Source organism: Mesoplodon bidens (genome assembly GCF_964165515.1).
Source record: "Mesoplodon bidens genome assembly, contig: HAP1_SCAFFOLD_81, whole genome shotgun sequence".
In the NCBI taxonomy this organism is placed as follows: Eukaryota; Metazoa; Chordata; class Mammalia; order Artiodactyla; family Ziphiidae; genus Mesoplodon; species Mesoplodon bidens.
Genome location: NW_027672552.1, coordinates 488,486 through 508,587, shown reverse-complemented (window position 1 = coordinate 508,587; position 20,102 = coordinate 488,486). Strand labels below are relative to the sequence as shown.

Here is a 20,102-nt window from a genome sequence, read left to right as displayed (position 1 = left end):
GTGTATAGGGGTATCAGAATTGAGAAGTGAGGGAAACCACTTTATTAACAAGAGAAGAGTGCTTATTCATATAGTTCCTTTAGTCCTCAGTCTTATAATGTCTACTCATTTTCAGATAAATTTCCCCCCTTTCCTTTAATGAAGTTATGTCATAGACCTGTAACACAGATTCTTTGCTTAAATGTAAAAACATTTAAAAATAAATGTGTACTCCCTTCACTCATTTCTCCTACTACCCCACCCCCTGCCTCTGGCAATCACTAATCTGTTTCCTGTATCTGAGCTTGTTTTGTGTTTTGTTTGTTTGTTTTAGGGTCCACATATAAGAGAGGTCAAATGGTATTTGTCATTCTCTTTCTGACTTATTTCACTTAGCATCATGCTGCCCACCCATGTTGTTGCAAATGGCAAGATTTTTTTTTTTTTTTTTTTTTGTGGTACGGGGGCCTCTCACCGTTGTGGCCTCTCCCGTTGCAGACCACAGGCTCCGGATGCACAGGCCCAGCAGCCGTGGCCCACGGGCCCAGCCGCTCTGCGGCATGTGGGATCTTCCCGGACCGGGGCACGAACCCATGTCCCCTGCATCGGCAGGCAGACTCTCAACCACTTCACCACCAGGGAAGCCCAAGATTTCATTCTTTTTATGGCTGAGTAATATTCCATCGTGTGTGTATGTGTGTGTGTGTATATATAATGTATATAAAATTCTTCATTCATTCATCCATTGATAGACACTTCTGTTGTTTCCATATCTTGGCTATTGTAAAATAATGCTGTAGTGAATATGGGGGTGCATATGTATTTTTGAGTTAGTGTTTTTGTTTTCTTTGGATAAATACCCAGAAGTAGAATTACTGGGTCATATGGTAGTTATAGTTTTCATTTTTTGCAGAACCTCCATAATGTTTTCCACAGTGGCTGCACCAGTCTATATTCTTACCAACAGTGCACAAGGGTTCCCTTTTCTCCACATCCTCACCAATACTTGTTATTTCTTGGCTTGTTGATAATAGCCATCCTAACAGGTGTGAAGTGATATCACATTGTGGTTTTGATTTGCGTTTCCCTGATGACTCATGATGTTGACCTCCTTTTAGATTACTGATTCAGTCTTCTTACTAGTAATTGGTCTGTTCCTATTTTCTACTTAATCATGATTCTCTCTTCATACTTGTATATTTCTGGGAATTTTTATTTCTTCTAGGTTGTCCAATTTCTTGGTGTATAATTTTTCATAGTAGTCTCTTATGATCCTTTGTATTTATGTTGTACCATTTGTGATATTTCCTCTTCTACTTCTGTTTTATTTATTTGAGTCCTCCCTTTTCTTCTTGGTAACTCTAGCTAAAGACTTGTCAATTTTGTTTATCGTTTCAAAGAACCAGCTCTACGTTTCACTGAACTTCTGTATTGTCTTTTTGGTCTCTGTTTCTGCTGTAATCTTTGTGATTTCCTTACTTCTACTAACTTTGAGCTTCATTTGTTCTTCTTTTTCTACTTCCTTGAAGTGTAAAGTTTCTTGAGGTAGGTATTTATTGTTATGAACTTCTCTCTTACAACTGCTTTTACTGCATCCCCCAAATTTTGGCATATTTCCATTTTTGTTTGTCTCAAGGTATTTTTAAATTTCTCTCTTGATTTCTTCTTTGACCCATTGGTTGTTTTGTTCTTTTTTTCCCATGTTCACTCTTGTTTTAATTATATACAGCAGAGACCCTGACATTCAGAGTACCAAAAAAATCCCGTAACTACTGTTCCTACCCAATAGATATTTAACATATGATGCTTCTTGAGAACCTACTGTGTACATGGGGCTCTGCTAAGTACGGGAGGGGTGGTTACAAAGAAGTATAAGGCTTGCTCTCTGCCCTCAAAGAACTTACAACAAAAGGCTGATGAAGTAAGGGACACGTGGGCAGGCAATATACAAGGTGTGATACATGTACAGGAAGGTGAGGCCGCTGTGATGTGATGGAGTTTGAAATCCAGACTTTGCTGCTTATTAGCTGTGTCAGCTTGAAAAGTTACTGAACCCCTGTGAGCTTCACTTTCCTCATTTGTAAAACGGACTACGAAGCCTACCTCGAAAGCTTATCATGATGTAAGGAGCTAAGGCACATGGAAATCTTAAGGTGTCGTTATTATGGTTTCTCTGTGCTAGATACTCAAGAACGGCTCCTGGATCTGTGGGATTTGGGTTTGGCTTTGAAGAATGGATAGGACTGAGAAAGCAGAGAGTTAGGGAAGGAAGCCATTCACCCAGAGCTCTCCGTAGGCAACAGCGTGACCTAAGTAGTGTTTGTCTTCCCGCTCTAGTATTTCATTACCACATCCTTACCCGAAAACCCCCTTTTCAGGATCCTGTTTTGCAGAGACACGTTGCTGCCACGACCTGAAACTTTCCTATGCGCCCCCCTCAGAGTCAGTCCCTCTGTGCCTTCCAAGGAAGCTGCTGTCTTGTCCAATAAGCCAGGCAAAGTGGCAGTAGGTCTCAATTTACTGATCTGTACAGTGGGGGTAACATTACCTCCCTTCCCTTCCTTAAGGTTTACTGTGAGAAGCAAACGATATCACTGATGTGGAAGCACTTTGTAATTGTGAGCTTCTAACTCCACAGGATGTTGTTAGGATGACAAACTCGGCTGCTGATTGAATCCAATTCGACGCTACGTGGAAAGATAGGCCTGACACAATATCTGGTCTGTAGGCTCTTTCTTGAGAAATGTCAAAAGGTATATATGATTAAATCAAAAGAGTGAAAAGAGATCATCTTTAAGGTCTGTTGTTCTCTCTTAGGGGAAAGTTTTTAACGTTTAAAAATCTAGAATCCATGACGTGTGCTTTGTAATCAACCCCCCAAAATGACCGTTGAGAGAAACAGGGTTCCGTCAGGCCAAGCAGGAGGGAGGAGAAGCACCTTGCCTGCTGCGGGTGTTGGGGGAGAGACCTGTGGACTGATGGAGTCTGGTAGCACTTGCCCGACATCTCAGCTGGTGGCCTCCTCTCTCACTAGCACTAGGCTAGTTTTCGCAACTCTAAAAAGAGCCGATTTTTACAAGCGTTTCCCAGTAGGTGGATTTTTTAGTTGTCCTTCTCTTTTCTGTCTGTAATGCTGTCTCCTTTGGGCAGTTTCCCCAGCACCTCCACTGGGTTTTATGACTGGATGGACATTGAGACTTTTATTCCTGTGGGTGTTGGGTTTCATTTTTATTCCTAAACCTTTATGGTCTTCTGGTCCCTTGCAGGCTGAAGCATAAGGAGGGGGTGATTTTCCTAAAGCAGAGGCCGGTGGAGGCTCTTTGGGCTGAGCAGGAGCTGGAGCTGAAGCGGGAGGCGGAGCCGGAGCCCCGACCCATTGGTGTTGTAGTAGCATGTTGTTTAATCGCCACATAGTTTTGAATTTTCCAGCTTCCTTCATGTAATTAATTTTGGTTTCATACCATTGTACCTGGAAAAAAGGTACTTGATATGATTCCAGTCCTCTTAAATTTATTAAGACTTGTTTTTGGGGGGCTTCCCTGGTGGCACAGTGGTTGAGAATCTGCCTGCCAATGCAGGGGACACGGGTTCGAGCCCTGCTCTGGGAAGATCCCACATGCCGCGGAGCAACTAGGCCTGTGAGCCACAACTACTGAGCCTGCGTGTCTGGAGCCTGTGCTCCGCAACAAGAGGGGCCGCGACAGTGAGAGGCCTGTGCACCGCGATGAAGAGTGGGCCCTGCTCGCCGCAACTAGAGAAAGCCCTCGCACAGAAACGAAGACCCAACACAGCCAAAAATAAATAAATAAAATAAAATAAATTAATTAAAAAAGACTTGTTTTTTGGCCTAACATATTCTCTATCCTGGAAAATGTTTCATGTGTACTTGAGAAGAGTGTGTATTTGTGTTGCTTTTGTATGGAATTTTCTATATATACCTGTTAAGTTCATTTGGTCTAATGTGTCATTTAAGGCTGATGTTCCCTTATCGATTTTCTGTGTGAATGATCTATCCATTGATGCAAGTGGGGTTTTAAAATTCCCTACTATGGTATTGCTGTCTGTTTCTCTCTTTAGGTCTGTTAATGTTTGCTTTATATATTTAAGTGCTTCTGTGTTGGGTGCATATATATTTACATATGTTATATCCTCTTGTTGGAGTGACTCCTTTATCGTTATAAAACTCCCCTCCACTCCGCCTTATGACACACCTGGCTCTCCTTTGTGGAAGCCAGAGAGCCCCCAGGAAAGCAGACCAGATGATACCTCAAGCTGGTCTCAAAGAAGTAGAAGTTTGATCGGGGTTTTTCATTGTCCCAGGATCCTCCCTTATAATCCTGTCCCAGGTCCAGTTCTCTCCCAGGACATTGACTACCCACATTCCAGATGGGGATAAAGAGGAAATTGTCAGGAAGGATGGTTCTTATCAGCTGGCCACTGTCACTTTCACCCCTTATTTGGAGATGCTTATCCTGTTGTTCTTCTCCTATTACCTCCATTTCATTAAGGCTTTTTTTTTTTTCCCTGAGGTTTTATCTTGTTCTTTCATTTGGAACATACACCTCTGTTTCTTCATTTTCTTGACCCTCTGTTTTGGTTTCTGTACAGTAGATGAAACAATCGCCTCTCTCAGCCTTGAAGGAGTGGCCTTGTGTAGGAGATGAAGCTTGTTGTTCAACCCTGCCCCAATGCTTTTTTGTCTCTCAAACCTTTGTGCTTATGCAAGCAGCCCATTACATTTTTAATAACTCCCAGTAATTGAGAGTGTGCCAAGACCTGTCAGCATCCCTAATGGGAGGATCTCAGCCCCTAGATTCAGGCTGTTTAGAAGCCAGACCCTCAGGCAGTGGCTTTTTAAAGTATGAAAATGTACACAGATACATGTTTTGTAGGACCATAAGTGTAAGCTCTGCTGGCCAGGTGACCTGGCAGTCACAAAAATCAGGGCTCCAAACAAGTATATAAGCTCTTTCTGGGAGATACTGGTGAACTGGAACGAGGCAGAGGGAGAGTGCCAAGATGGCATCCACAGCCTGCATTCCTCATTCCGTAATTACGGAGAGCAGCTCCGTAATCCACTACATGTGTGCTGAACCTGAAGCCTGCCCCTCAGGCTGGAGCTCCAGGATAAGCCAAGCAGCCTCCTTCACAGATGACTGGGGTATGTGCATCAGTCTGCCTCCGGCTCAGTCCCTGGGCTGGCAGCCTGCCAAGAACCATCTCTCTGATTTGCTACAGTCCCGTAGGATCCACAAATGCAAGTCCCCCTGTCCACCAGAGCCAGGCAATCAAGGGGCATCCCCTAGGCAGCAACTGCAAAAACTGGGGCGCCAGATACAAAAACCAAGGCAGTAGCCAAGTGTAAAGCTTCCTTCCAGGAGACACCAGCTCTCTGGAGGGCAGCAGAGGGAGAGCATGAAGACAGTGCCTGCCCTCCAAGGCCTCTGAAAAGGATTACAGTCAACCCCTAGATGTGTGTTTAATTAGAAGCTTGCCCCTCAGGCCACAGCCATGATGATAAGCTAATAGGTCTTCCTCACAGAAAGATAGGCTTCTGGGTCTGTTGCCTCTTGCTGTGCCCCGGGGGTGGTAGCTGCTTAAGAATTCTTTCTCCTTTGGTTGTGTGAGACCCACAAGTGTAAGCGCCACTGCCTGCCAGAGCCAGGTGATGGAGATGTGTACTCTGGCATCAGCTGCAAAAATTGGGGTATGAGCTCCTTTCTGGGTGACACTGATTTTTACAGTCCCAGGGGACCAGGAATGCAAGCTCCACTTGCCTCCAGAGCCAGGTGGTCAAGAGGTATCCCCCGCCCCAGGTGGCAGCCACAGAGATCTGGGCACCAGGCACATGGAAAGAGCTCCTTCTGGGAGAAGATACTGGTGCTCTGGAGCACAGCAAAGGGAGAGTGCGAAGATGGCCCCACCAGGCTCCATCCCTGGAGACTGTTCCAGCAGGCTTCTAGAGGTGTGTGTTAAATTAGATGCCTGCCCCTCAGGTCAACACTAATATAAGCAGGTGAGCCTCCTTCACGTTAAATCAGGGCTTGATTGGCTGCCTCTGAGCTGGGCCCGGGGGCGGGTACATCTGAGCACAGGGCCGCTTTAAGAGCTGGCTCTCAGATAGCTACAGCTCTGCGTCTGAAGATGTGAGCCCTGTTGGTTTTCCAAGTTAGGGCTTTTGGGGGCTCGTCTCTCAGGTGCAGGTCCTAAAAGGTGAGGTGTCCAATGTGGGGTTCAAACTCTTTCCTTCTTGGGGAGAAGCTCCGGGTTTTGAGTTTTCTCCTGGTTGTGGCTCACTGGGGTGAGCTGGGGGTGGCGTTTATATCGAGATTGTATGCCCGTTTCCATGTGGTTTCCTTCTTGTTTGCCAGATGTGTAGTGGTCATTCAGCCGGACTTGGACTTTAGGTTTTCTTTCTTTCTTTCTTTCTTTTTTTTTTTTGCGGTACACGGGCCTCTCACTGTTGTGGCCTCTCCCGTTGTGGAGCACAGGCTCCAGACGCGCAGGCTCAGCGGCCATGGCTCACGGGCCCAGCCGATCTGCGGCATGTGGGATCCTCCCTCGCCGGGGCACAAACCCGCGTCCCCCTCATCGGCACGCGGACTCTCAACTGCGCCACCAGGGAAGCCCTAGGTTTTCTTAAGAGAAAAATTTTCCGTATGTAGCTGTAGACTCTGTGTCTGTGGGAGGAGGTGAGTTCAGGATTTTCTTATGTTGCCATCTTGAACCGGAACTTTTCTAGACTGAATTTTAAACACTCTTCAAATCATGCGACAGCTTGCTGCCTACAGCTTTTTAGAGAAAGTCATAGGAAACGAACTTTTTTTTTTTTTTTTTTTTTTTTGCGGTACGCGGGCCTCTCACTGCCGCGGCTTCTCCGCCGCGGAGCACAGTCTCCGGACGCGCAGGCTCAGCGGCCATGGCTCACGGTCCCAGCCGCTCCGAGGCATGTGGGATCCTCCCGGACCGGGGCACAAACCCACGTCCTCTGCATCGGCAGGCGAACTCCCAACCACTGCGCCACCAGGGAAGCCCATGAAAGGAACTTTTTAAGTAGTATCAATGCTAAAAGAATTATCCTGGCGGCGTAAAACATTGTGAAGGTTTTCCAAAGTGCTCCTTGACACAGTAGGGCCTCCATGATTGAGATTTGAACTCCTGTGATCTGCTTAATACTGACAAGGTTATTCTAAGGGCTTTGTGCTCTCAAACATGAGCAGCATGTTATTACCCTAGATTTCAACAGAACTTCTGAAATGCCAAGAGTTTGCCTGCTGTTCCTAAGCTCGGAGAAATATAATCTGGTCCAGCAGGTCGGAGGACCTTACGTTTGGATGTGGCCCACCGTGAATGTGAAATGCTAAGTCTTCATAGCCAGATCATTTGAAATGGCCTTTCAGTTCTTAATTAGTAGATGCTTTCTCTACCACTGACTACCTGGGAGTGACGTGAAGGAGAATTTGCCTAGTTTGCAGGGGGGCGCCTGGGAGAGCCATTATCACTCACAGTGTGTTAGAAATGAAAGATTGAAGAAAAGCTGATTAAAGCCCCAGCAGCTGCCTTCACAAATGAACTTCAGGAGAAAAAGCAGTTTAGTGTAAACGTGGCAAGTCTTCATATTGGAGCTTGATGAAATTAAAGGCAATGCCAGGTAATATAAACCACTGTTGAATCTTTCTTTTATTAAAACTGGGTTAAAACAAGGAGTAGAAATTTGTCAGGTGCAGTAATTACTTTGGTACTTTACTGATGAAAGCTCTCTTGGGCAAAGCCCTCCTCATCTCTTTTCCATTTCCTCCTAAGTTAGACTTTCATCTGCTAGAAGAGAATAAATATGAGCTAAGAAGAGGGTAACTTCAAAGCCTATCCATTTATGCATTAAATATTTCTAAGGGTAATACTGGTGATGTTTTCCCTCACTCTTTCAGTTGCCCTGAATTACTACCTTGAGAAAATTTCTAGATTATTTGGTCAATTATATTCTTAGGGGAACAGAGAAACATACATGTTGGTGACCATAGAAACAGGAAAAAAAACTCTGATGAGACAACATCTGTTGCATGTGAAAATACTATAACCCAGCTGTTGCGGCTAAAGCAGGAGATGGAAGAAGGATACTGGGGCAGTAATAGTGGGATAAAAGAAACTGATAAAGAAGAGAAAAGCCTGTGAGGTCCTTGCTTGTAGTGTGGTCTTTGAAGCAGCATAAATGTCACCTGGAAGAAATCACCTGTTAGAAATGCAGAATCTCAGGCCTTACCCCAGAATACTGAGTCAGAGTCTGCCTTTTAACGTGATCTGCAGGTGATTCATATGAACATTCCAGTTTAAAAAACTCTTGATCTATGGGCAGCCCTATAGATGCCCATCTAAGTGCTATCAAAGCCAGGGCGACCTATACAATTCAGAGGATATCCACAGCTTCTCAGAAGGCATTTGCAGAGGGCATGCCAGTGGAAGGAATTACACAATCAGTGCTGGTGAAGATAGCAACAAATAGCTAGAGAAATAGAAATTCACAGGAAATCTTTAATTTTTAAAATTTTATTTAAGTGTAGTTGACTTACAATGTTGTGTTAATTTCTGCTGTACAGCAGTGACTCAGTTATACATATATCTATTCTTTTCCATTATGGTTTATCACAGGATTTTTAAAAATAAATTTTATTTTATTTAGTTTTTTTTAAATTTTTGGCTGCATTGAGTCTTCGTTGCTGTGTGCGGGCTTTCTCTAGTTGTGGTGAGCAGGGGCTACTCTTTGTTGCGGTGCATGGGCTTCTCATTGTGGTGGCTTGTTGCGGAGCACAGGCTCTAGGCACACAGGCTCAGTAGTTCTGGCTCGCGGGCTCTAGAGCACAGGCTCAGAAGTTGTGGTGCACGGGCTTAGTTGCCCCGCGGCATGTGGGATCTTCCTGGACCAGGGCTCGAACCCATGTCCCCTGCATTGAATCCCCCAGGCGGATTCTTAACCACTGTGCCACCGGGGAAGTCCCTATCACAGGATATAGAATATAGTTCCCTGTGCTATACAGTAGGACCTTGTTGTTTATCCATTCTGTATATACTAGTTTGTACCTGCTAATCCTAAACTCTCAGTACTTCCCTCCCCTACCTCCACTCCCCTTTGGCAACCACAAGTCTGTTCTCTGTCTGTGAGTCTCTGTTTCGTAGATATGTTCATTTGTGTCATGGACAAGAAATTTTTAGAGTTAAGGCAAGAAAGCTCTCTGATTTAAGGACTGAAATGGTGCAGTAGTAGAAAGGAGTTAAAACTCTTTGCAGTATATTTACTTGCTATGAAAAAAGGCACCGAATGATCCAAACAAGGGCAGCATGGCTGAGTGTGAGACGTGGAGCTACTGGAAGCAGAAGGGACACTCAGCACCAGGCAGCAAGACAGGGGTGTGGTCCAGGATAAAGATCTGCTTCTAATCAATTTTTGCTCATAGCTTTTGTAGTGAGGTGGAGTTAACAATAAACCCAGACCATGGTCATCCACGTTAATTCTTAGTAATTTACTGCATATCCTTATCTATTCCCATGTGCACTTAAATTAACTCTTGAATAAACTCTACATAATTTGTTCGTAAATAGGTTTTGTTTCTTCACAAGCGTGGGTTCATTTCCCAGCTTTTATCTGCCGTGTGACTTTGACCACCTGTATCTTAGCCTCACTTGCCTGTTTCTTCAGCTTTAAAATGGGGATAAGAGTAGTACTCACCTCAGAGGTTTGTTTGAGAGTTAAATGAATTAGTACATGTTATTTGCTTAAAAGAGCACCTGACATCTAGTTAGGGCTTAATAATTATTAGTTGTGATTATTATAAAGTCTTGAAATAAAAGTATCCATTCAGATACTTAAGGAGAGGCAGCTGAACCAGGAGGATTTAACCAGCACTGGCAATCACTCTGCTAGGACAGGTCACCTCAGTTAGACATACTATTTTTAGATGCTCCAGACCTTAAATATGGATAATAACACAAAAATCAGATAGGATTTTGAGTAGTCATAACTTAAATGTATTCTTATATACCTAAGGAATGAACTCCCTGGAAATGGAAAATCCATTACTTACCTTTGCTTCCAGAAATCTCTTTCATTTTCTTGGGTCCTTTCTATCCTTACTCATAGAAAGTACATGGAAGGCCAAGTCCATACCAGTAGTTCTTGGATAAATAGTGATAGCTGAAGTATTGTGGCTGAATTTCACTCCTTTAAAAATTGACTGAGGAATTGAACTTAATTTGTAGCTGTATTATGCATCTTGATCCATGTGACAGGAATGCTAGAAAATGATGTAGTGAAATTGTAAAATGTTTAGGATCAGCTGGATCTCATTAAGAATGAGCTATTTGTGCTTAAAACCTACTTGAGTGAAAAAATGTTTTTCTCAACTACTTTGCAGTAGTTTTTCACGTGCATTTGGAAGATTTTCCTCTTCCTGCTCCTTCTGCTTTCTTGAGGGGCATTTCTGCAAGGAAATGTCATTATAAACACCATTTGTCATAGGTGATGGCAAGAATCTCCAAAAGCAATGCATTTGAATAGCTCTCCTTGAAGAGGCAGGACAGTGATGGAAAGTAAATAAGTTTGACCCATGTTACAGACCGGATATCTGACAACTTTTCCTTCTGGTCGTGGTTCTGCTCTGACGTTGCTGTCAGCCCCCTTCTCGAAGCCTCTGTGTCCCATCTATGAAATCTGAACTAAAATATAAAATCACATATTCAACCAACTTAAAATTCTAGGCCTCTGTGATTAGGACCCTACACAAAGGAATTATGAAAAGCATTTCTAACCGATTAGTTAAATTTCCCCTGGTTTAGGAGAATTGGGGTCAGGGACCAACACGAGACTACCCTGGGGAGACATGCAGGTCTTTCCCTGAATATACTTTACTTGGGTAAATGTAATTTCTGAGAATAATTTCTTTTCTTGATTTTTTTCCTTCGGTCTGGGGCCATGTTGGTCAGCCTTTTTTTTTTTTTTTTTTTTTTTTTTTGTGGTACGCGGGCCTCTCACTCTTGTGGCCTCTCCCGTTGCAGAGCACAGGCTCCGGACGCACAGGCTCAGCGACCATGGCTCACGGGCCTAGCCGCTCCGCGGCATGTGGGATCTTCCCGGACCGGGGCACGAACCAGTGTCCCCTGCATCGGCAGGCAGACTGTGCCACTAGGGAAGCCCGGTCAGCCTTTTCGTAATATGAATTTTTATTTTCAAAATGGACTTTCTCACATCTCTCTCTGTACTACTGAAGATGTTGACAATCTATACAAAACCAGGAGAAAGAGGTCTTTGGGACGCTAATGCATTACACTGTCTCTTGGCCCAGGTGGCCCAGGTTTGGTGAGGAGGACATGGCAAAGATGCAAGGAAGTCCTGAGCCAGCAGGGATTACTGTAATTGAATTCCTGGGCAGCCCCTTGCTGCCTTCCAGCCCAGGCACACGTGTTTGCCTTTTTTCTATCTTCTGGCTTCCATAAATAATCCGCAAAGTGGACAGTTGGCGGCCAGAAAATCAATTGGCCCTTATATCTTCTCTAATTAATTTCTCATTGCCAAGCATTCGCAAGGCATTTGTAGGGAATAAACTAACTCTTCTACCTGTTACGGTGCTTTTGATAGATGACAAGACATAGATAGATTCAGGGTGGAACAAACAGGTAAAGTTCTATAGCTGAGTACACTCTATCTGGACTTCCTTTTATCTTGTGTAACTGTAGAGGACGATGTTTTCCCAAATACCATATTATTAATATAAATAATAATTAATTTAAATATGTTATCTTTTTTTAACTCTACTTTTTTAAAACTAAATTTGTGTTGTGTGACAGAAACTGTGGGTATTATAAGTAAATAGAAAATAGGGATGACAAAATGAAAAGTAAACTCATAAAGTACATGAACATTCCTAAGGCTTTGAAACATGCCTGTGAGGAGACCAGCAGACACATATATTGGGTGCTCAAGAAATATTTAATGGATGAATGGAATTTTCCAAAACAGTTATTTGTATTTCTTCCCACCGTCAGCTTAGGAGATAACCTATTTGTTTTATACTTGCCAATGTTGTTCAATTCTTTTCCTTTTTTTTAACAATTTAAGTGATATATTCTTACTACACACCTATGAGAATGGCTAAAATTAAAATATTAAAAATACCAAATGCTGGTGAGAATGTAGAGCAACAGGAACTGTCATCCATTGCTGGTGAGAATGCAAAATTGTACAGCAACACTAGAAAACGGCTTGACAGTTTCATATAAAGGTAAACAGATACTTATCATAAGACTCTGCAAGCACACTCCTAGGTATTTGCCCAAGAGGAATGAAGATTCGTGTTGATATAAAAACTCTACACAAATGCTTAGAGTAGCTCTATTCATAGTCACCCTAAACTAGAAACAGCCTAAATGTGGGCTTCAGTGGGCAAGTGAATAAACAGACTGCTGCATTCATGTGATGGAATTCTACTCAGCAGTATAAAGAACAAATTTTTGATGCACATAACAACTTGGATAATCTCAAAGGCACTATGCTGAGTGAAAGAAGCTAACCTCAAAAGACTACATAGAGCATGATTTTCTCAAGGAATCAGAACTACAGTTGACCCTTGAATAATATGGGAATTAGGAATGCCAACCCCTCACAAGTCAAAAATCAGAATATGACTTTAGAGTTAGCCTTCCTCATCCATGGTTTTGCATTGGCAGATTCAACCAACCTTGGATCGTGTAGTACTGTAGAATTTACCATTGAAAAAATAGTCCTATATAAGTGGACCTGCGCCATTCAAACCCATGTTGTTCAAGGGTCATCCGTATAGTGATGGGGAGTAGGTCAGTGGTTGCTAGGGGTTTGAGGCCAAGAGAGTGTGTGACTATAAAGTGAGAGCAATGGGGAGTTTTTTTGGGTGTAATGAAACTGCTCTGTATCCTGACTGTGCTGATGGTTACATGAACCCATACATGTGCTATAATTTATAAAAGTGTACCTCAAAAATGAGCCAATTTTATGGTATCATAATTTTTTTAACAAAATTTTTAATTAATTAATTGATTTATTTTTGCTGTGTTGGGTCTTCGTTTCTGTGCGAGGGCTTTCTCTAGTTGTGGCAAGCGGGGGCTACTTTTCATCGCGGTGCGCGGGCCTCTCACTATCGCGGCCTCTCTTGTTGGGGAGCACAGGCTCCAGACGCGCAGGCTCAGTAGTTGTGGCTCACGGGCCTAGTTGCTCCGCGGCATGTGGGATCCTCCCAGACCATGGCTCGAACCCGTGTCCCCTGCATTAGCAGGCAGATTCTCAACCACTGCGCCACCAGGGAAGCCCCGGTATGATAAGTTTTAAAACAAAGTGAAAAAAATATACATTCTTATTGAAGACTATTAAACAATAGGAAGCGTAAAAGTAAAATGGAGTCTTCACTCCTCACCTCCCTAACTCATACCAGGATGTGTATCCTTTCAGAGCTATCTATGCTGTTCTGACAGGCTGAGAGTTGCTGGGAAAGACATCAACTCAGGAGCCACATGGCCTTGATTTGTCCCAGCCCCTCCACTTAATTGTAGCTTTGTGACTTTGGGCAAGTTACTTAACCTCTCTGTTTCTCATGTTTCTCTTTCTTATGTACAAAATGGTGCTTATAGCTTGTTTACATAACAAGCACTGTAAGCATTTGCCATTTTTACTATAGGAACATACGACATGCACACGTAAAATCGGTTTGTATTTGTATCGTTTTGACATCTTTCGTTCATTTGACATTACATAATTAATATCTTTCCATGTCAGTATATAAAGATCTTCCCTACTTCTGTGAATTCCAAAGGCTGCATAGTAGTCTATTATATATATATGAATTAAAATATATTTAATATTACATATTATTTATAAATATATATTTAATACATTCATATTAAATTTAATATTATATATCCTATTTATAATATAATATATTTAATAATGTTCTTATGGATGAAGGCACCCTTTTTAACTTAACCTGGTTTTTTATTTTTGAAAAATTTTCTCTACCAATCGGATCCCAATGTGCTCGCAATCTTCCAGGATTTGTTCACAGTTCATAGTTCACTGCTGGTACCCTTTTCTCCCTTCTCATCCTCTTCTTTCCCTTTCTCCTTCTTTTAAAAATCTTTTCCATAAGTTCCGTGGGCTTTTCGGGAGGCATTGGACGTGATGTGTGTCTTCAGTCCGTCATCTTGAATCAGAAGCTCTTACCCTCCTAACATCCTTTCTTAAACCCATCCTATGAGTCAGGGGAAGTATTGAGGCAGAAGATTGCAGTGCTTAGGGAGAAAACTGAACTTAAGCTGGGAAATTTGAGTGTGAATTCTGCTTAGCCATCCATTAGCTGGCTGAAGGTGGGCATTCACTTCACATTCTCTGGTTCTCAGTTTCAACTGTAAAATGATATGCTTAGACTAGATGAACTCTAAAATTCTGTTACCGGGCTTCCCTGGTGGTGCAGTGGTTGAGAGTCTGCCTGCCGATGCAGGGGACGTGGGTTCGTGCCCCGGTCCGGGAAGATCCCACATGCCACGGAGCGGCTGGGCCCGTGAGCCATGGCCGCTGAGCCTGCGCGTCCGGAGCCTGTGCTCCGCAACGGGAGAGGCCACAACACTGAGAGGCCCGCATACCGCAAAAAAAAAATAACAATAATAAAATAAAATAAAATTCTGTTACCTCCACTTACAAAATGGTGACACTAAGGCTCACAGAAATGATTTGCCAGTGGTCATCCAGGAAGTGAGATGTAGACTTGAGTCTTGAACACGTGTCTTAGGATTTCAAATCACAGGTGCACCAAGCCAACCTGAGCAATGCCACCTCAAGAACTGAGAGTGAAGGGGACACATCTCTCTGAGAGCCATTTCCTACCATGTGTGGATGTGGGCACGTGTGCCCCCACACAGAGGCTGTCCCAGGAGGTCGCCTCGTGGCTCTTATACGCCTGCCCAACAGTGGACAGAGCTGTGTTCTAGAACATTGCCTGCTCCTCCTCTCGTGGGGTGGGGGCGGGGGTGTAGCTCGGCTTTGGCCCAGCACTGAGAAGCAGCCCTGTACAGATGGTGGTGCGGCTGCGTGCACAGTGGTCGGGCCTCCCAGCACTGGAGAGCATGGTTGAGCTGGTTCCGAACTCGCTCTGACAACATTCCTGTCCTAGCAGCCATGTAATCTCTCCTCCAGCCTTGTGCAAGCAAATGGCTTTGCAGCGGCTCCCCTCAGTCCTGGTGTAAGCAAGGTACAAGCATCAGGGCTGTGCCTTTGTATACATTTCCCTTATTTGGATCTTTCCACAAGGCCTTCCCTAGATGTCAATTTCCTCCTTCCTTTCCACGGATTTCCCTTTGGGTTGTATGAACACGGTTTTCCTTTTTAGTCAATATTAGGATGACTTTTAAAAATTTGCAGCAAAACCCCTAACTCCTCTAAACACACAAACAAACAAGCCAACAGAAAATCAAACCAGCAAACAGACGCATCCTACAAATCCATTAAAAGTGCTTCTTCAACACAATCTCATCAGCCTCTAGTTAGGGGATGGTGTACTTGTTTCTTACGCGGTTTAAGAATTGAGTGCTCGTCTGTTGCCCCACACCTTTAGCTTCTTTGGAACATGAGCTTCTGGAGTGCTGATCTGTCACTTCATTCCTTCTGGCCGCCTCCTTCCTTCTCCTTTACCTGGTTCTGTCCATTCCCTGAGTCTCATGCAATTATACCATCTGGCCGACCTTTTGGTTACTCCAGACCAGCTGTTCTCAACTCTGGCTGCACGTTAGAATCACTTGGGGATTGAATTTGTCTTTGTTGGATTCTAGGTGTGCATATATTTAAACATACCTTAAGTGACCTGTACATAGAGGGGGTAAGAAATGGATAACATCTGTTAAATGGGATCAACTCCTTCCTTTTTCTACCTACCTAATGTAGCTTCTTCCTCTTTTGGTGATTCTCAGAGAGAAAATAGGGGGTTCCCTTGGGCGGTTGTTGGCTTTCAAGCCTTTGATCTGACAATGCATTCATAACTCTCTGGGAGTGTGGTACCCACCCTACAGGCTTATAGTCACTCTTAGAGGTCACAGGATGAACACGAGGTACAGCATGATTTTTCGCTTGCTTTATAATTTTCTCTATATCACTCTTTCATTCATAGTTTAGAAACAGTAGATGAATTATGTAGGCTTTTTAGACTCCTCAATAAAAGGAGAAGGGGAAAGGGAGCTCTAGGTTGAAGAAATTTGCATAGAAAGAAAGTATGCCCCAGTCACTGCACATTTCAAGATATGTGATATTAGTATTTGAAATGTTTTTGAGTCTGGTTCTTTTTAAAATACTTAGGGGCATCCTGGCTGTAAAGACACAAGGCATTTTGCACAGGTTGTATGTTTAAGCTCATGGGAAGAGAGTCATAAAGCCCATCTTCCATATCCACCTTCTGTTGGGTATTGAGAAAACTCTTTTCTCTTCGTCTAAGCACCTGTGTTGAATTTGGTAGCTGTGGTGTTTGGACTGATTCAGCAGTAATTAATCTCCAGGCTAATTATGAGCTCTGTTGTCATTTTGCTAGATGTAATTAAACTGCATAGCTGGAGAAAGTTGGGGATCTCTGGTTTCCAAGAAAACTCTTCCCTGTAACTTGGCAAGGAGCTCAAGAGTGTCAACATAATCAGCCAATTAAATATAAGCTGGAAGCCCGATGTCCTTCAGGATGAGTTTCCATGAAGACAAGTGTATGTTCACAAGAGGCACCTGCTGTTTTACTGCTGCCTTTTTGGAAAGAGCTTGGAGTATTCTAGAGGTTTTCTCTCATTAATCCTCTTGATAGCTTTATTAAACAGGAAGCAGAGCAAACATTTTAGTCCCTTTCAAACAGATGAGATGATTAACATCGTGAAGGTCAACTGCCTTGTCAAAGAGCATAGTGACCACGGGTCAGAAGAAATTTCAGTAATGTATTTCCTTTAAAAATGTGATGATTGTCTACATAGATTTCTATAGCAACCATCAAATACATGATTATACTAGCATAAAGATATGAATTGGTGAATAAATTCTTTAAGTCTTTTGGGGCCAAGGTTCTGTTCCATTTTTTAGTCTAGGGTAAGGAGATACCCTAACAAACGTGGGTGTTGCTGAATCACACTGGCCTTGGCCTTGCTCAGAAGGGCCACTTTGAAGAGATGAGGAAGAAGGTGCATCTGGTCCGTCTTTCCATAAAAATCAGCCCTGGTAACCTGTTTGGCAAATAAGTTGCAGGCTTCCAATGCCTGACATAGGTAGAAAGACATATCGTACTTTGTTATTTTAAACAGGTTTTAATGCTTTACCCTATCTCTGAGCAGACTCTTTGCCTTGGTGTGCACAGAATACATGGTCAAGGAGAAAGCATTTAAAGCATGGGACAGCTACTCTCGTTGCTGTGTTTCCAAAAGCATGTGTGGGTGTGTACATGGGCTCCACCAGTGATACTCAAGAACTCAAGATGATTGGGGGAGGTACATTGACTCATATAGGTAGAGTTTTATACTGTTGGATATTTTTCATAGTTTTATTTATGGCAAGGGATTTCCATTTAAAAGAGTAAGGAATAAGAATGTCCTGTTGAAAATAAATTTATCTACGTAAAACTGTGACCCATATAATTGTTAAATAAATAATGATATGGGTAACGTGTGGGTAGAGGCACAATTATGAAGGTGGCACTCGAATGACTAAGGTTTAGGTCACAGGGGCCTCTATCCGTTCTCTCCTACTCCTGGTAAGAGATTTACCTTCTTGATTCCTTTGCCTCTACAGTAATTCCACTTTGTTAAAGGTGGGTCAGATAAGAAAACTAATGTGTTGTACCATTAAGTCACAAATATGTATTCCGTTGCTATTGCAATAATGAAAAGATAAGGAAAACCACACTTAAACTCTGCCTTGAGTCTCCGAATTAATTTTAGTGCCCAGTCATTTGACTAACAAAAGTTTGGGTCTTACAAACATATGACTTAGTGCCTATAATAACCACAGATTATGATTATTCCCTGAGAGTGTTTCTTCTTTCCCTGCTCTGCTGAAAACAAACAGCCATAGTAAAAACTCGGTTTCTTCCTAACCATGGACAAACTAAATGGCAAGAGATCCAGGCTTTGCATATTGACTTTGGCTTTGGAAAAATAAGGGAAACTCTAAAGGACAATATGCCAGTCCACATTTCCTGACACACACAACACGGATAATCTCACTTACCTTGTGCTAAGTGAAAGAAGCCAAACTCAAAATGTTACATACTTGTTGATTACATTTATATGACTTTCTGGACAAAGTCAAACTATGGGGACAGAAAACTTATTAGTGATTGTCAGGGGGCTACAGGTTGACTTCCAAGGGGCAGGGAAAAATTTTCAGGATGCTGGAACTATTCTCTCTCTTCATTATGGTGGAGGTTGTAAGACTATATCCATTTGTCAAAACTCTTAGAACTGTACGCTAGAAAGGGTGAATTTTACTGGCTGTAAATTATACCTCAATAAACCTGACCGAAGAACAAATAAATGTTCTTAGTGTTCCATAAGAAGAATTACAAGTAAAATATGAAATAATAGTCAAAGCAAAACGAAAAGCCACAAATACCTGCAAATCATTTCTTGAGGGTGGAGAAAATCAGTCTCAAATTGCAAATTGATTTACCTTGATAGACAGCCTCTTAATCTGTATGTCTAGAGTGAAAATATCAAGTGTATCCTTTTATACAAACTGTTTCCATTCAATCTCTTTTTTTGTTCACGACTAGATTCATTTCAGCCCTACTGCTCCTCATAGTTTGAACAATTTATCATGGCAAAGCATGCTTTCTCTGGTCGGGTATTATATTAGTACATCGCTGACAATGATTGCCCTGTAGCAGTTTTTTTCATATAAAACACACTCTACCTTTGGTACAATTAGGGAATGCCTAAGAGTGGAAATGATGGAGAAATTAGGAACATATAAACTTTTGGAGATAACGTACTCCGAATTAGTTCGGAATGGCCAACTTTTAAAATAGTGTGATCAGGTACAGATAAGGTTTGTAGCCCCTCTTACCTTGCATGTCCCCCTGTCCCCATGCTCATGAGATTGTATGGAACATTTTGGCTCCCCTGGGTGTCTTCAGTCTGTGAGTTCCTTAGGAGCAAGAGACATATTCATTTTTGTATCCTATTTCCTAGCACAGTGCTTGTAGGAACTAAAAATTGCTTCTGAATGAATAAGTGAAAACTTATGGCTTTCTAATGATCTTAAATGAATCATTACCATGTAAAAACGGACTTTTGCAAGGAGTTGGGCAAGTGAGATGAATTCTGACGTGCCAAGATGGACACATGAGGCCATATGTCTGTGATACTGTAGGTGTAGCTTTTCTTGGAGGCATGTGGCTGGACTTGAAGTCTTCTTGAAACTTGTTCTAGTTGCTGGTTGGTTAAAGTAAGAACTACTCAAAGCTTTTAATGCATTAATTAAAATTTGTTTAAAGTAGTATAATAATGAAAATTAAGTCATTTAGGAAAAAAATGATGCATTTTTAAAGGTTCCTCTGCCTTGCAAATATAATGAATTATCAAAGGTTACACATATTTTATAGACACTGTTTTCTTTCTTTTTCTTTTTTTTTTTTTGCAGTATGCGGGCCTCTCACTGTTGTGGCCTCTCCCGTTGCGGAGCACAGGCTCCGGACGCGCAAGCTCAGCGGCCATGGCTCACGGGCCCAGCCGCTCCGCGGCACGTGGGATCTTCCCGGACCGGGACACGAACCCGTGTCCCCTGCACCGGCAGGCGGACTCCCAACCACTGCGCCACCAGGGAAGCCCTAGACACTGTTTTTATAGGACTAATTGACTTTCTTTTGAAGCACTGGTATATTGTTGCCAATTCAGATCATTCCATAGTTCAAATAAGAGGTCCCTTTTCCTCATGGCTTTTTAGGGAAGTCTTTTAAAGTAATACATGAAAATCTGATTAATATATAGTCTGGTTTTCATAATTGTATCTGTTGTGATTCAAGGACTGATTTAAGATTTCTATTTCATTTTATTTTTCTTGTTTTGTGGCAATCACAGACAGTTAGCCATGTTCACCT

At 42.6% G+C, this 20,102-nt stretch overlaps 1 long non-coding RNA gene across 2 annotated transcripts in view; it reads left to right on the top strand.

Annotated features, from left to right (window-relative positions):
* Positions 1-20,102, top strand: part of LOC308610052 — a 1,140,458-nt gene that overhangs the window by 1,080,627 nt on the left and 39,729 nt on the right. The window contains exon 4 of one of the 2 annotated variants that reach the window (XR_014014395.1): positions 3,246-3,785. The exons of the other annotated variant lie outside the window; for it this stretch is intronic. This is a non-coding gene — a long non-coding RNA (uncharacterized lncRNA). Of the gene's footprint in view, positions 1-3,245; positions 3,786-20,102 lie in introns of those variants that run through there. 2 annotated transcript variants of the gene reach the window in all.